The sequence below is a fragment of the Hyla sarda genome, chromosome 7 (assembly GCF_029499605.1).
Source record: "Hyla sarda isolate aHylSar1 chromosome 7, aHylSar1.hap1, whole genome shotgun sequence".
In the NCBI taxonomy this organism is placed as follows: domain Eukaryota; kingdom Metazoa; phylum Chordata; class Amphibia; order Anura; family Hylidae; genus Hyla; species Hyla sarda.
In genome coordinates this window covers 34,148,451-34,166,237 of record NC_079195.1, presented here as the reverse complement: position 1 = coordinate 34,166,237, position 17,787 = coordinate 34,148,451, and the positions used below count along the sequence as shown (strand labels likewise).

General features: G+C 44.3%; 1 long non-coding RNA gene across 1 annotated transcript in view; it reads right to left on the bottom strand.

The window, feature by feature from the left end:
- The window catches only part of LOC130281844 (uncharacterized), a 30,741-nt gene extending 18,040 nt beyond the window's left edge, over positions 1 to 12,701 (bottom strand). The window contains exons 1-2 of the long non-coding RNA XR_008846131.1: positions 12,480 to 12,701; positions 9,034 to 9,117 (exon numbers count right to left, since the gene is read on the bottom strand). This is a non-coding gene — a long non-coding RNA (uncharacterized LOC130281844). The remainder of the gene's footprint in view (positions 1 to 9,033; positions 9,118 to 12,479) is intronic.
- Positions 12,702 to 17,787: the final 5,086 nt, after the last annotated feature.

Below are 17,787 nucleotides of genomic sequence, written 5' to 3'. Positions count from 1 at the left end.
AGGGACAGCTTTAGAGCTCACTTCTCCCTGCCCCCACCCCCACCCTCGTTCATGACACAGACACTATATTATGAACTACACTAACTTTACAGCACCTGTAGCATAGTTAAATAAGAAACTATTCAGGAATGCCCCTTTAATTTTGTTTGCAAATTCCGTAACAAAGCTGAGAATTATGAAAGCAACAATATGTTTCCTGTTTGATTCAGTCGCAAGAAAAAGGCAGATTCTGGAGATGATTTTGAGTTGCAGTTCACGTGCACATAAAAGGATGACTAGAGAGAGTGAAGGAGAGATCTGAGTCTACTGTCACCAATAGACAGGTGCTGTCTAGGAGTTATGGATGTCCACAGCTAGGGTTCTGGACAAGGACCTGGTGGGTGTGATCCTAACCCACAAGGTGACCCTCACAGCTTCCTGCATTCAACAATGCTCTTTCATACAATTGATATACTGTAAAGAACTGATTTATTTATGATGCATTTCTTAAGTGAGACCAGTCATCTAATCTGTCCCAGCAGGAGGAAGAGACTTCTGTGATGTGAGATGCTGCGACCCAGGAAATCCCTTTATTATTCATTATATATTCTTGCTGGTGTGTAGCACTATTGAGCTCTGTCACTACAACAGGTACTACAGATATTTAAGATTTGTCTTAGGGTGCATTCCCACGTGGCGTATTTTGCTGCGTATTTGCTGCGTATTTGGTGCTGCGTATTTTCCTACCCATTGACTTCAACAGAGAAAATAAAATATGCAGCAGCAAATACGCCGTGTGGGAATGTACCCTTAAAGTGTACCTGTCATTTTCAATAACATTTTATATTATGTAGATATAAACATTATATGTATACTTGTAAAATACAAATATTGTATTTTTTTGGGTGAAAAAATCCTGACTTGTCCCTGCAGCTGTGTCTCTGTGCAGAGACAAAATACAGGAAGTGTGGAAGGACAAGCAGGGCTATGTACACTGATGACAAGCAGGGCTCTGTACACTGAGGACAAGCAGGGCTCTGTACACTGAGGACAAGCAGGGCTCTGTACAATGAGGACAAGCAGGACTCTGTACACTAAGGACAAGCAGGGCTCTGTACACTGAGGACAAGCAGGGTTCTGTACACTGAGGACAAGCAGGGCTCTGTACACTGAGGACAAGCAGGATTCTGTGCACTGAGGACAAGCAGGGCTCTGTACACAGAGGACAAGCAGGGCTCTGTGCACAGAGGACAAGCAGGGCTCTGTATACTTAGGACAAGCAGGGGTCTGTACACTGAGGACAAGCGGGGCTCTGTACACTGAGGACAAGCGGGGCTCTGTACACTAAGAACAAGCGGGGCTCTGTACACTGAGGACAAGCGGGGCTCTGTACACTGAAGACAAGCGGGGCCCTGTACACTGAGGGCAAGCGGGGCTCTGTACACTGAGGACAAGCGGGGCTCTGTACACTAAGGACAAGCGGGGCTCTGTACACTGAGGACAAGCGGGGCTCTGTATACTGAAGACAAGCGGGGCCCTGTACACTGAGGGCAAGCGGGGCTCTGTACACTGAGGGCAGGCGGGGCTCTGTACACTGAGGACAAGCAGGGCTCTGTACACTGAGGACAAGCGGGGCTCTGTACACTGAGGACAAGCAGGGCTCTGTACACTAAGGACAAGCAGGGCTCTGTACACTGAGGACAAGCGGCACTCTGTGCACTGAAGACAAGCGGGGCCCTGTACACTGAGGGCAAGCGGGGCTCTGTACACTGAGGGCAGGCGGGGCTCTGTACACTGAGGACAAGCGGGGCTCTGTACACTGAGGACAAGCAGGGCTCTGTACACTGAGGACAAGCAGGGCTCTGTACACTAAGGACAAGCAGGGCTCTGTACACTGAGGACAAGCGGGGCTCTGTACACTGAGGACAAGCGGGGCTCTGTGCACAGAGGACAAGCAGGGCTCTGTACACTGAGGACAAGCGGGGCCCTGTACACTGAGGGCAAGCATGGCTCTGTACACTGAGGACAGGCGGGGCTCTGTACACTGAGGACAAGCGGGGCTCTGTACGCTGAGGACAAGCAGGGCTCTGTACGCTGAGGATAAGCAGGGCTATGTATGCTGAGGACAAGCAGGGCTCTGTACACTGAGGGCAAGCGGGGCTCTGTACATTGAGGACAAGCGGGGCTCTGTACACTGAGGACAAGTGGGGCTCTGTACACTGAGGACAAGCGGGGCTCTGTACACTGAGGACAAGCGGGGCTCTGTACACTGAGGACAAGTGGGGCTCTGTACACTGAGGACAAGCGGGGCTCTGTACACTGAGGATTGTTTATATATTTTTTTTTTTAACGGAAATTAGGCTTTATACTCATAAAGCAGATTATTATATAGAGACTTGTGGAAATGCGGTCTGGGGATGCTGGGAGTTGTAGTCTTTTAAGATTTGGAGGGCCGCAGGCTATCTGGGCATGCTGGGAGTTGTAGTTTTGCAATAGCTGGAGTGGTGTAGGTTGGACACCTGGGTACTTGAAGATTACATTCAGCCAATTAAAGTGAATACATCAGTCTACCTTTCTGCAGTTATTGTGACGTGCATTTTGACGTAGTACCAAAACAGGGTGAGACCTGAGCCCAAGCTGAACATTCAAGGAGATAAGAAACTACTTGCTATATCTGGCATCACTTATTTCATGACAGATTATGATCCAACATGTCATATCAGTCGCCAGGGGTGTGACTATAGGGGGTGCAGAGGTAGCAGTCGCACAGGGGCTCTTGTACCTAAAGGGGCCCCCAAGGCACAATTGCCCCATAAGAGACCAGTACTATAAATGGCACACGGGGCCCTGTTACAGATTTTTCATTGGGGCCCCAGAAGCTACAGGTTACTCCTTTCTCAGTCGCAATCTCTAAAAACTACTATTCACCGGGCAGGACCTACAGACGCCTCCCTATGAAGTTGGTCCCCCCCCCACCCCCCCACCCTGACACCTGGAGTTCTTCTTGCAGGTTTTTCTGCATTAAGTTGTGAAAGCTTCATTCTAAGAAACACAGACAGAGCTGCTACTCCGATGCTTATTTTTAGCCTTTTTGGTTTCCATGGAAATCCACCCCCCCCCCCCCCCATCCCCGGACCATATTCCTTCGATGAAAGCTGGGGGTTTATACTGTAATCCTGTCCCCAGATTGTCTTCTGTATTTAAAGTGAACCACGGTGCAGACCTCTATATTATCTCCATAGACGGTGGTGCCGTCCGGTGTTATACGCAGGTGAATGACTGATGTCGTGGTGCTGGTGGCGTTTAATGAAGTGGTGATGAGGCTGCACATTGGGGTCACACACTCAGCCCTTCGCCTCTTCTTGTAGATGGTGGAATCTTTTGGGTCTCTTGGTAGTCTAATCACCGGGGAGGGTGGCCGGACACAACCTCTATGAATAGCAAACACCTTGTCAGGATAGATTTATGTTCTCCATTGCATTTAATATTTTCTGTCTTTCGGATTTTGCTCTGGAGCAAAGATTTGCGAACCCCCCAGTGCATGCATAGGGCACTGATGGATCCTATTCACACGGTGGAATAGGGTTGAGAATCTGTGCAAATTCTGTACTAAAAATCACTGTTTATCCCCCACCCCACCCAAAAAAAAAAAAAAAAATCTCTGTATTGTCAATGGGAATCCACGTTGCAGTTGGAACTATACAGATTTTGTAAAAATTAAATTAAAAAATAACTAAAAATAAAATAAATAGAGACATGTTGCCTTGAATAAGTATTTACCCATTTTTGACTTTTCGCCCCTTTTGCTGTTTGTACATAAATTGAATTACAATAGACTTAAAAGGGTATTCCGCTGCTAGACATCTCATCTATACAAGATGTCTGATCGTGAGGGTCCCGCTGCTGGGCCCCCCTGCGATCTCCCGCAGCACCTGGTGTTCTAAACAAACGCTAGGTTCATGTGGCAATGGTTGTGGCGTGATGACCACGCCCCCTGTCCCTCGTGATGCCACGCCCCCTCCATTCATGTCTATGGGAGGAGGCGTGTCGGTAGACATGAACGGAGGGGGCGTGGTGTGATGGCACGAGGGGGCGACACAAACAATAATGAGAACAAAATAGTTGACATCTGTTGGATGCGTAAGTATTCACCCCCTTGAGTCAATACTTGGTTGAATCACCTTTCGATGCAATTACAGCTGTAAGCCTTTTGGTGGATGTCTCAACCAACTTAACACATCTGGAGATGGAAATTTTTGCCCATCCTTTTTGGCAAAAAAAACGGAAGCTCAGTCAGATTGGATGGAGACGTCTGTGAGCGGCAGTTTTCAAGTCATAGATAGATTGGATTAAAGGGGTATTCCAGGGAAAAACTTTTTTTTCTATATATATCAACTGGCTCCAGAAAGATAAACAGATTTGTAAATTTTTCTATTAAAAAATCTTAATCCTTCCAATAATTACCAGCTGCTGAAGTTGAGTTGTTCTTTTCTGTCTGGTAACAGTGCTCTCTGCTGACATCTCTGCTTGTCTCGGGAACTGCACAGAGTAGGAGAGGTTTGCTATGGGGATTTGCTTCTACTCTGGACAGTTCCCGAGACAGGTGTCATCAGAGAGCACTTAGACAGAAAAGAAAAACTCAACTTCAGCAGCTCATTGTTGGGTTTCTGCCCAGGGATGTGCAGACATAGATTTAAAAGGGGGCTTGAGCCCCTGCCCTTTTAAAGCGCCTGCCCTATAATGGCCTCACTCATTGGGACCTTCGTGGGGTGATGCGGGTCCCATTCAGCTTCAGCTGACATGACTGGTGAAGGTCCCTGACCTCAAGATCTGTGTTGCGTTAAAGGAGTAGTCCAGTGGTGACCCAGTGGTGAACAACTTATCCCCTATCCTAAGGATAGGGGATAAGTTTGAGATTGCGGGGGGTCCGACCACTGGGGCCCACTGCGATCTCCTGTACGGAGCCCCGACAGCCCGCGGGAGGGGGGCGTGTCGACCTCCGCACGAAGCAGCATCCGACACGCCCCCTCAATACAACGCTATGGCAGAGCCGAAGCGCTGCCTTCGACAATCTCCGGCTCTGCCATAGAGATGTATTGAGGGGGCGTGTCGGCCGCCGCTTCGTGCGGAGGTAGACACCCGCTATCTGGCCGGAGAGCCGGGGCCCCGTACAGAGAGATCGCAGGGGGCCCCAGCGGTCGGACCCCCCGCGATCTCAAACTTATCCCCTATCCTTAGGATAGGGGATAAGTTGTTCACCACTGGACTACCCCTTTAACATGTAAGGTTTTTGCAAACATTTTTTTAATTAGAAGTTTATTTTTTTTCTACTTGAGCCCCTGACCCCCAAAATGTCTATGCACATCCCTGTTTCCGCCACACAGCGTACCAGTTTATTGGGAAAAATAATTAAAGGGGTACTTTGCCCCTAGACATTTTGATAGGGGATAAGATGTCTGATTGCAGGGTGTCCGGCCGCTGGGACCCCCCCACCCCCCACAATCTCCGTGCCGGCACCCTGGCGTTCTGAAAATGTTGTTCAGAATGCCGGCTTCGGGCAGGTAAGTCATAGCAGGTAATGGTAAAGTTATTACAGTACCATCTTTAGTATCTTCATCTCGGCTCCTCTTGTTCGTCTTAATACTATACTTTGTTACCGCTTGTTTAAAGTTGTCCTCTTGTAAGGACGAAGCCGGCAGCTGCGCCACCAGTGAAAGTCATGAAGTAGCATGAGACAGCCTCGGTGACAGATGGCGGTTATATTATACTAGGTTTGCGGCAGGCGATGGTGTGTGGAATTGGTGACAGATGGAAAGCAATCTTGTGTGGAATACATGACAGGATCGGGGGGGGGGGAGGATTGAGTAAAAAGTTGAATCTGTATATAGGGCAGAACATTTAATGTGGTGTTTACCTTCCAAACCACTAGAAATAAATGGAGACAATGCTTGAGGTGCCAGATCCACCACACATCGGATGCCATCTTGCCGGGTGGATCTTATTGGCTTACAGTGGGGCCGTTGGGCTTTGCCAATGTTTTCGTTGTCTTGTCATGAAGTACTGCATGCTGCACCGTGGTGAAATGTCAGACTGAACCTTCAACTTTGATGTGAGCATAGCCTCATTATATACTTACTGCCAGTGGAGGACAGCAGTATACCCAAAAACTTAAACTCCCATCATGTCCTGACAGATGAAGGCCTTCCGGCATAATAGGAGTTGTAGTTTTGCAACATCTGGAGAGCCACAGGTTGGGACTTACTGGTGTACAGTATAAAAATCATATGCAGTGTCCCACTGGGATCCCTGTGGGGCCTGTGGTTGGTCGTCGTCAGGCCAGTGCCTTGTTTCTTATGTGTTTTACATATTTGTATTATTTTGTTATGTTTTCTACCGAAAATAAATTTGTATCAGGTATAGCTGGGAGCGGAGGGATTAACATGTCCATATACAGGCACACAGCTAGGAACCTTCCAGAGGAAAGGGAGAAGATTTCTATGAGTCGGACTCTTTACTGAGTGGAAGTAAGTTGGGTCAGTTTAGAGCTAGCCTCTCTCGTGAGAAAGCCTGTCGAAGCAACCTCTCATCAGGCTGCCTCTCCGTAGAAGTTACCAAGAACCAGGTATCACTCTATATTTTTTTTCCTAAACACCAATGGAGAAGAATCTCCCAATGTTTTCAGACTCCTATTAAAGGGGTACTACGGTGGAAAACTTTTTTTTTTTTTTAATCAACTGGTGCCAGAAAGTTAAACAGATTAGTAAATTACTTCTATTAAAAAATCATAATCCTTCCAGTACTTATTAGCTGCTGAATACTACAGAGGAAATTCTTTTCTTTTTGGAAAACAGAGCTCTCTGCTGACATCTCTGTCCATTTTAGGAACTGTCAGCAAATGTTTTCTTTGGGGATTTTCTCCTACTCTGGACAGTTCTTAAAGGGGTATTCTGGTGAAAACCTTTTTTCTTTTATATCAACTGGTGGCAGAAAGTTAAACACATTTGTAAATTAGTTCTATTAAAAAATCCTAATCCTTTTTGTACTTATTTGCTGCTGAATACTACAGAGGAAATTCTTTTCTTTTTGGAATGCTCTCTGATGACATCATGAGCACAGTTCTCTCTGCTGACGTTATTATAAAAATAATAATGCTTTATTTATTGTTGTCCTTAGTGGGACTTGAACCCAAGTCCCCAGCACTGCAAGGCAGCAGTGCTAACCACTGAGTCACCATGCTGCCCTTAGTATACATCTGCTATGCATGGTTGCTAAAATGGACAGAGATGTCAGCAGAGAGCACTGTGCTCGTGATGTCATCAGTGTTCCAAAAAGAAAGGAATTTCCTCTGTAGCATTCAGCAGCTAATAAGTACTGGAAGGATTAAGATTTTTTAAAAGAAGTAATTTACAAATATGTTTAACTTTCTGCCACCAGTTGATTTAAAAGAAAAAAGGTTTTCACCGGGTCAGCAAGGTGCGGCCATCACTTTCCCGACAATTATTGATAGGCAGTGGAAACATGCCTTCATCCCTGCGGTGAGTAAAAAGAGGCAAAAAGATGTAGTAAGGCTAGGTTCACACTACGGAATTTCTGCCTGCAGTTCCACTTTGAAACTGCAGGCAGAAATTCCGCTTGCTAAAATGTACTGTATAGTGAATGGGTTTCTGCTCACAAACTCACACTTCGGAATTTGTGAAGCGGAATTTGTGAACAGAAAATCTGCTTGAAAATTTCCGCCTGAAGAATCGTGTTGCTCATTCTTCAGGCGGAAATACTCGCGGAACACATTGCAGTCTATTGGAGACTGCAGTGTCCGCATGGTCCTAGCACCGACTGATTCAGTCGGCGCTGGCGGCCGCACTCGGAATCTCCGAGCGGAAACTTTCTGCCCGGAGATTCCGCAGTGTGAACCTAGCCTAAGGGCATATTCCCGCTTGTGGAATTCTACCTCAAATGAAAGTCGAATACACTTCTATGGGATTCCACACTCCCATTGACACTTCTGAAATTCCTCTTGCGGAATTCCGCAAGCGGAATTCCGCAAGCGGAATTTCAGAAGTGTCAATGGGAGTGCGGTATCCCATAAAAGTATATTGGGCTTTCATTTGAGGTAGAATTCCGCAAGCGGAGATTCCGCCTTGTGAATAGGCCCTTAGGCTAGGTTCACACTGCTGAATCAGTCGGCGCTAGGACTGCGCGGACACTGCTGTCTTCATTAGACTGCAATGTGTACCGCGAATATTTCCGCCTGAAGATTGAGCAACGCCATTCTTCAAGCGGAAATTTTCAAGCGGATTTTCCGTTCACATATTCCGAAGTGTGAATTGGTGAACGGAAAATCCATTCACTACACTATACGTTTTAGCAAGCGGAAATCCCTTAGTGTGAACTTAGCCTAAGTATAAGGGTATGTTCACACTACGTAATTCTTGCGGAATTACGTGCTGTGAACATAAACATCAGTGTGAATGGCTTTCCCCGAGACCCGTTCACACTGCGGAATTTCAGCGGCGGACAATTCCGCCGCTGAAATTGTTCCGCGCAAAGAAAGAACATGTTCATTCTCTGCGCGGAAGTCCGCGAACACTGCATAGCCATCAATGGTGACGGCGCAGTGCCCCACGGTGCTACCGCCAAAGTAATGCGGCGGCGGCCACCAGAATGGAATCTCCGCTCACGGAATTCTGTGAGCGGAGATTCCGTTCATAATCCGTAGTCTGAACATACCCTAACAGAGTCCAGTATGTCCTGTGAATTCATTACAATATTGTATGTTCTTGTCAGCCATGACTGTAGGCTTGTAGGTAAGTCAACAGTACTCTCCTACCTCTATAAGATCACAATAACACATTCAGCTCTGCTACATTTGTACGTATATCTTTTTGCCGTATCTTTGCCACTTTGGGATTTTGGCAGAGCTGTCATAAATGCCGAATTTGTAATGAATTTGTATTGTATTCATTTTCCCTATGATCTGCTCCGTACAGTGTCACATAGAAACATACGCGGGTAAAGACACCAACACTATGCATTATTAATGGTAATGACAGTAACCTTAGAGCGGCCCTCGGCTGTACCTCCCGGCTGGACCGCATTGTAACCAAGAACTTCATCCTCCCAACCTGCTCCAGCCCTACCCTGCGAAAGAGGAACAAAAGAGGGGATCAGCGAGAAGGATTAAGCATATTTGATCTCATAAATTATGTAATCCCCCATGAACCCATGGGAATCTCCTTAACAGATGGCACTGATAGCCATTTATACTGGCATTGTAATCTATTGCAATGTGGGTCAGTGACTACTCTTAATCTGCGCAGCTGGTATCGCTTTAAAAGCATTGCCGTAATAGCCCCGCCGCATTCACTTCCAGTACTAGATATTTAAAGGGAATTTGCGCCTTAAAGGAGTAGTCCAGTGGTGACCCAGTGGTGAACAACTTATCCCCTATCCTAAGGATAGGGGATAAGTTTGAGATCGCGGGGGGTCCGACCACTGGGGCCCCCTGCGATCTCCTGTATGGAGCCCCGACAGCCCGCGGGAAGGGGGTGTGTCGACCCCCGCACGAAGCGACAGCCGACACGCCCCCTTAATACAACTCTATGGCAAAGCCGAAGCGCTGGCTTCGGCAATCTCCGGCTCTGCCATAGCGATGTATTGAGGGGGCGTGTCGGCCGCGCTACGTGCGGAGGTCGACACCCACTATCTGGCCGGAGAGCCAGGCCCCTGTACAGAGAGATCGCAGGGGGCCCCAGCGGTCGGACCCCCCGCTATCTCAAACTCATCCCCTATCCTTAGGATAGGGGATAAGTTTTTCACTAGAGATGAGCGAACTTACAGTAAATTCGATTCGTCATGAACTTCTCGGCTCGGCGGTTGCTGACTTTTCCTGCATAAATTAGTTCAGCTTTCTGGTGCTCCCGTGGGCTGGAAAAGGTGGATACAGTCCTAGGAGACTCTTTCGTAGGACTGTATCCACCTTTTCCAGCCCACCGGAGCACCGGAAAGCTGAACTAATTTATGCAGGAAAAATCAGCAACCGCCGAGCGGAGAAGTTCGTGACGAATCAAATTTACTGTAAGTTCGCTCGTCTCTATTTTTCACCACTGGACTACCCCTTTAAGGAAAACATGGCAGAAAAATTTGCAGAATATTGGAAAACAGGGGGCGGACATTCCGCAAATAGCTAGTGCTGGCTGGAACATGGTGGTGCTAAGATCACCGCGGAAATCAGCTGTTTCCGTCAAAAGAATTGACATGTTAACTCTTTCAGCGGATACCGGAATCTAAACTTTTGTGGCAGACACATGTGTGGTGGAAATTCCGGGGTGTACACAGGGCAGCAAAATGTAATTGAAAACAATGGGACTCTGCCGCAAGTGAAATGTCCATCAGATTCCGGAAATTCCATCATGTGAATGTGACCTTAAAGGGGTACTCCGCAGCTCAGCATTTGGAAAAAACTGTTCTGAACGCTGGAGCCGGCGCTGGGAGCTTGTGACGTCATGGCACCGCCCCCTCATGATGTGACACCCCGCCCCCTCAATGTAAGTCTATGGGAGGAGGCTTGACAGCTTGTTTGTTCCAAACACTGAGCAGCGGAGTACCCCTTTAAAGAGGACCTGTCATGATCTTGTTACATTTTATAATCCTTCCAGTTCACTGCCCCCATCATGATAAACCACCCCCTGCCTTTATTTTTTATAATTTTTTTTGTTTTCTACCTTGATATTGCTCTGTATTTTCTGCTCTGTCTCAGTCAAATTCACAGACTGGGAAGGGGCGTTCCCCAGCAGGTGTGACATCATCTGAAGCCATACAGGGGAGAACTTCCTCCCTCACTCTGCTACACATAGCCCATAGCAGTTCAGTGTGAGATGAATAAGTAAATAAGGGGAGTGAAATAAAGCGTAACTTTTACTAGTTATACACTAAAAACACACAAATATATGGGTAAAAAATACCATCCAATAGATGCAAATTAAGACTCCTGTTAAAGTCATAAGTGTCTCAATGCTTACAGAAAAGGTCACTATCTCAGTCTACACGTCTCCAACATATAGCCAGACGCGTTTCTGACAAGGTCAAATGTCTTCCTCAGGGGCATAAAAGGAGACAGATACTTGCATAAACGTATTTCAGCAAGTAGGGGGGGGGTAAATGTGCTCTGGACAAGTAGGGAGACACCTAGCGGCAGCTTTTTTAAACACAAATAAAACATAGAAAACTTAGAAAGATTAGAAAGTACATTAGAAAGATTTTTTATTTACCATAAGGAGTGCTGTAGTAAAAATTAGTTTTATTGACAGTGCCCATTTAAAGTGAAAATTATATCTGTGCTATCAGTTTTATTTTACTGATAAGTACTGGAAGGGTTAAGATTTTTAAATTTATGTAATTTAAAAAATATTGGCACCAGTTGATTTAAAGGGGTACTCCGGTGGTCAACGTGTTTTTCTGTTTTTGACTTACCCTATTTGTTTTGTTTCATTTCTATTCTTGTTGTTTAGGTGACTATTTCCGTTCTTTGTTGTCTTTTTATCCCCACTTTGTTTTCCTATCTTTGCTTCTATTTCCTGCTTCTTGCTGTGCTGAAAACTACAAATCCCAGCATGCCACATACCTTGCTGGTTTGGGGCGGCTCCTTTTTTGTTTGTTTGTTTGTTTGTTCCGCCCTTTACCCATCCTACTATTTTCCCGGGTCGGCCCCCTTATACACAGCACACTAATATAATCAGCCCTGGTTGGGATACACTGTCATACACACACAAAAGGGACTACAACTCCCAGCATGTGTCATTCAGGAGTCTCCAGTCTGTGGTATAACACCAGCATGCTGCCTCTGTAGTCTCCTGGGGGTTGTAGTTCACCACACCTCTGTAGGGCATACACTAGTGTTTCCCAACCAGGGTGCCTCCAGCTATTGCAAAACTACAACTGCCAGCATGCCCTGACAGCCTTTGAGCATGCTAGGAGTTGTAGTTTTGCAACAGCTGGAGGCACACTGGTTGGGAAACACTGGTGTAACATGATGTGTATGCTGAATAGGTTAGAACAGTGTTTCCCAACCAGTGTACCTCCAGCTGTTGCAAATCTACAACTCCCAGCATGCCCAAAGTCTGTCAGGGCATGCTGGGAGTTGTAGTTTTGCAACAGCTGGAGGCACACTGGTTTGTAAACACTAGCATACACACACACACACGACAGGGACTACAACTCCCAGCATGTGTCATTCAGGAGTCCCCCCCCTCCCCCTTCACATATAGGGAGATTTATCAAAACCTGTGCTGAGGAAAACTTGCCCAGTTGCCCATAGCAACCAATCAGCTTGCTGCTTTCATTTTTATGAAGGCCTGTGAAAAATGAAAGAAGCAATCTGATTGGTTGCTATGGGCAACTTAGCAAGTTTTCCTCTGCACAGGTTTTGATAAATCTCCCCCATAGAGATCATTCCCAGTATGAGATTTAGTCCCCTGCAGTCCATACATTCCCAGCCCGTGCACCTTCTCATCCTCCCCTTCAGATAACACTTATCTTCTCCTGTGCAGACCTGCGTCCTTAGAATACAGAGCAGGGGGGAGGGGAGGATCTGTGTACTCAGCTGGATGAGGGGGCGTGGCTTATTCCTCTCATGCAGAGAGAGAGAAAAAAAAAAAGCTGTGACATCTTGTCCACAACAGACTCAGAACTGTGGACAACGGTAAAAGAAAACCCTCGGAGCTACAGAACTTCCTGCCCAACAAACAGGTAAGAAAAATACATACATGCTGCCAAAACATATAACACATGTATATTGCAAAAAAACAAAACTTACAAAGAAGATGCCATATAGTAAAAAAAAATTAACCACCGGAGTACCCCTTTAAAAACATTTTTTTTCTGGAGTACCTTGTCACGATCACACCCTATCGGTCCAGCCAAGACATTAGAGAGAGTGTGATGGTGCAAGGGTTAAAGCCGCCAGACCTCTGGGTATCCACTACTAGTCCCAGCAAGTCACCAAATTAACCCTTAGATAAACGTGTTTTACCAGAGCCTCCTTCAGAAAGGTGAGCTCATATATTTAGAGATCAAAGACCAGAGCTGATTAATAAAACATTTAATCTGATAAAAAGTATCACAGTGCTAAGTATATATAAATACAGGAACACATACAGTTACAAAAATATATAAAAGAGTTTAGCAAAACAAGTTCAGAAAACAAAAGATGAAGTTCTTACAGCATGATGGTATAGCAGTCCATGAGAGAGCTGTTCTTAGGATGGTCTTGTCAGCTTGTGACCCAGCTTTTAACAACCAACTTTTAGTCTAGCATTGTTTAAATATCATATCTGCTTTCTTTGGAGGGAAACTCCATTCCCCCTTCCCCTCTGATCCCACCAGGTGGGGCATCTCTCTTCCTGACCCCTTATCTGTTTGATTATATGATGGGATCAGAGTGCATGACTTCAAAAGAACCTTTGACTTCTAAGGAGATGTAAACAAACAGCCAGACCCCCCCCCCCCCCCCAATAAAATGCAATACACAAAACACAGTCTGAATGACCTCTCACCCATGTCTTGGATGATCCATCACACACAGTTATAATTATAATACACATATAGGATTTAACTCTTCCAGCTAGTCTATAAGCTGGCCCATGAACTGTAAGTCAGTGTTCATCAACCTGTGTCTCTGTAGCGTCTGCAAAAATTCAACTCCATGTACTTCATGTGTGGTGACCCAGTACAGAATCACGTGTTCTTCTGTACTCCTGCCCATCCTGTGTGGCAGATGTTGCTTCAATATCTGTCTTGGGCCCACACTCCTCAGAACTCTCTATAATGCACAGTATAATATAATGTTATATAATGGTTAATGTATAAGTATTTTCTATGCACTTGTAACTTTAAGAGTCCTGTTGCTATGAACCTTGTTGTTAGGGGAGTATGCAAAGGTGAACCGGGTGACTTATCCGGCCAATGGGATCTCTCAAAATTGCTCCCATGTATAGTGAGGTCAGAGTTCAGTTCTTTCTCTCTTGCTGAGGTACAGTTTGGCGAAGTGTGAAGTCTGTCTGTGAGGTGATTCTGAAGGAGGCCTGAGGCCTAGTCCTGCAACCATGCACCTACTACCAGTTAACCCCACTACTCAGGTGGAAGTCAAAGCCTTGTGGTAAGCACTAAGTCCGGGGAATTTAATACAAGTTAAGTCCAGCAAGTTATTCAAGTCCAAGTAACTACAGTCTAGCGTGGGCTGCATACAAGTCAAGTCAGTCATATACAGCACAATCAACTATAAGTCCCAGAGTTCACCCTGCATCTCCTTCATGCTAATCTGAGCTGTAATGGATTGTACCATCTTTACCTCAGCAAAGCAAGACAGTTATAAATAACCTTGTGTCGGAGTGATTATTTGCCCTGTGCCTGGCACAGCAGAAGCTGGTCTACCTCGGTGGTGTATAGGTCAACCACACCCTGGCGTCACGAATAGATTAATTCACACATTTCCCTCACCTGACACCACACATGTATCTTATTCACAATGTCTATACCTTACTACCTTCTGTAATTGTTATAGTATGTTACTACAACATTGTGCTGTGTACATCGCCGCAGAACCTGATGGTGCTATAATACTGTATGGTTTTCCTTCTCTGTTATATTCTCATCCTTTGCGCACTTAATGGACAGAGTCTCCAGTCTTATTACACTGGATGATTTAGTTGTTTGTGCTCCAAATTTTCTATTCACTCCGCTATGCCGACCCTGTCACTCAGCTTTTACCACAAATGAAATTCATTTGAGACAATCAACTTCCTAACGCCATATGTTCTCTGCAGAAAAAAATACTCATTAGAGCACCCTCCATACTGAGGCACCGGATCAAGGATTGGCAACAGAATGGCAGAGTATATGGGGGCTGTATGTGGTTATCTGCTGAGTGTATATATATATATATATCTACACATCTATCTATCCATATATATATATATATATATATATATATATATATATATATATATATATATATTGCAGATCTGTTCATGGAATAAAAGTCACTTTTTCATTTTTGATACTCCGGTGTGCTGAGGTAATCTTTCCATTGGTTATAGATGTATGTATCTATATATATATATATATATATATATATATATATATATATATATAACTCCAAAAAAGGAAAGCGGCACTCCAATGGCAGAAAAAAGGTGTATTTATTCACCCATCAAGTCAAGTGCGACGTTTCAGCCTCACAATGAAGCCTTTCTCAAGCCCGGTTCCCTTAATTTTACTTTTGATATATATGTATATATATATATATATATATATATATATATATATATATATATATTGATACCTTTTTATTGGACTAACAGAATTTTGCAGAGACAAGCTTTCAGGATTCCTCCCTTTATCAGGCAAATCTAAGCTCACAAGCAGAAGACACAGGTTACATCTCACAAATATGCAGGGGTTAAGACAATAGATGTGGAGAATTCACACTAAGACCGGCCATAAATTGTCCTGCTATAGGAACAAGACTAAATAGATAAGGATGAGAAAAAGGAGGAGGGAGGGGGGAGCAGGGGAGAGACTGGAAATTAAGCAGGGCATAGTGAGATGCAAAAGAGAATACAGTACAGCACAGGTTATAAGAGAATACAGTACAGCAAAGGTTATAAGAGAATCCAGGTTATAAGAGAATCCAGTACAGCACAGGTTATAAGAGAATACAGTACAGCACAGGTTATAAGAGAATACAGTACAGTACAGGTTATAAGAGAATACAGTACAGCACAGGTTATAAGAGAATCCAGGTTATAAGAGAATCCAGTACAGCACAGGTTATAAGAGAATACAGTACAGCACAGGTTATAAGAGAATCCAGGTTATAAGAGAATCCAGTACAGCACAGGTTATAAGAGAATACAGTACAGCACAGGTTATAAGAGAATACAATACAGTACAGGTTATAAGAGAATACAGTACAGCACAGGTTATAAGAGAATACAGTACAGCACAGGTTATAAGAGAATACAGTACAGCACAGGTTATAAGAGAATCCAGTACAGCACAGGTTATAAGAGAATACAGTACAGCACAGGATATAAGAGAATACAGTACAGTACAGGTTATAAGAGAATACAGTACAGCAAAGGTTATAAGAGAATACAGTACAGCACAGGTTATAAGAGAATACAGTACAGCACAGGTTATAAGAGAATACAGTACAGCACAGGTTATAAGAGAATACAGTACAGCACAGGTTATAAGAGAATACAGTACAGCACAGGTTATAAGAGAATACAGTACAGTGCAGGTTATAAGAGAATACAGTACAGCACAGGATATAAGAGAATACAGTACAGTACAGGTTATAAGAGAATACAGTACAGCAAAGGTTATAAGAGAATACAGTACAGCACAGGTTATAAGAGAATACAGTACAGCACAGGTTATAAGAGAATACAGTACAGCACAGGATATAAGAGAATACAGTACAGCACAGGATATAAGAGAATACAGTACAGCATAGGGTATAAGAGAATACAGTACAGCACAGGTTATAAGAGAATACAGTACAGCACAGGTTATAAGAGAATACAGTACAGCACAGGTTATAAGAGAATACAGTACAGTACAGGTTATAAGAGAATACAGTACAGCACAGGTTATAAGAGAATACAGTACAGCACAGGTTATAAGAGAATCCAGTACAGCACAGGTTATAAGAGAATCCAGTACAGCACAGGTTATAAGAGAATACAGTACAGTGCAGGTTATAAGAGAATACAGTACAGCACAGGTTATAAGAGAATACAGTACAGCACAGGTTATAAGAGAATACAGTGCAGCACAGGTTATAAGAGAATACAGTACAGCGCAGGTTATAAGAGAATACAGTACAGCGCAGGTTATAAGAGAATACAGTACAGCGCAGGTTATAAGAGAATACAGTACAGCACAGGTTATAAGAGAATACAGTACAGTACAGGTTATAAGAGAATACAGTACAGCACAGTATATAAGAGAATACAGTACAGCACAGGTTATAAGAGAATACAGTACATCACAGGTCATAAGAGAATACAGTACAGCACAGGTTATAAGAGAATACAGTACAGCATAGGTTATAAGAGAATACAGTACAGCACAGGTTATAAGAGAATACAGTACAGTACAGGTTATAAGAGAATCCAGTGCAGCACAGGTTATAAGAGAATCCAGTACAGCACAGGTTATAAGAGAATACAGTACAGTACAGGTTATAAGAGAATCCAGTACAGCACAGGTTATAAGAGAATCCAGTACAGCACAGGTTATAAGAGAATCCAGTACAGCACAGGTTATAAGAGAATACAGTACAGCACAGGTTATAAGAGAATACAGTACAGCACAGGTTATAAGAGAATACAGTACAGCACAGGTTATAAGAGAATACAGTACAGCACAGGTTATAAGAGAATACAGTACAGTACAGGTTATAAGAGAATACAGTACAGCACAGTATATAAGAGAATACAGTACAGCACAGGTCATAAGAGAATACAGTACAGCACAGGTCATAAGAGAATACAGTACAGCATAGGTTATAAGAGAATCCAGTACAGCACAGGTTATAAGAGAATCCAGTACAGCACAGGTTATAAGAGAATACAGTACAGCACAGGTTATAAGAGAATACAGTACAGCACAGGTTATAAGAGAATACAGTACAGCACAGGTTATAAGAGAATCCAGTACAGCACAGGTTATAAGAGAATACAGTACAGCACAGGTTATAAGAGAATACAGTACAGCACAGGTTATAAGAGAATCCAGTACAGC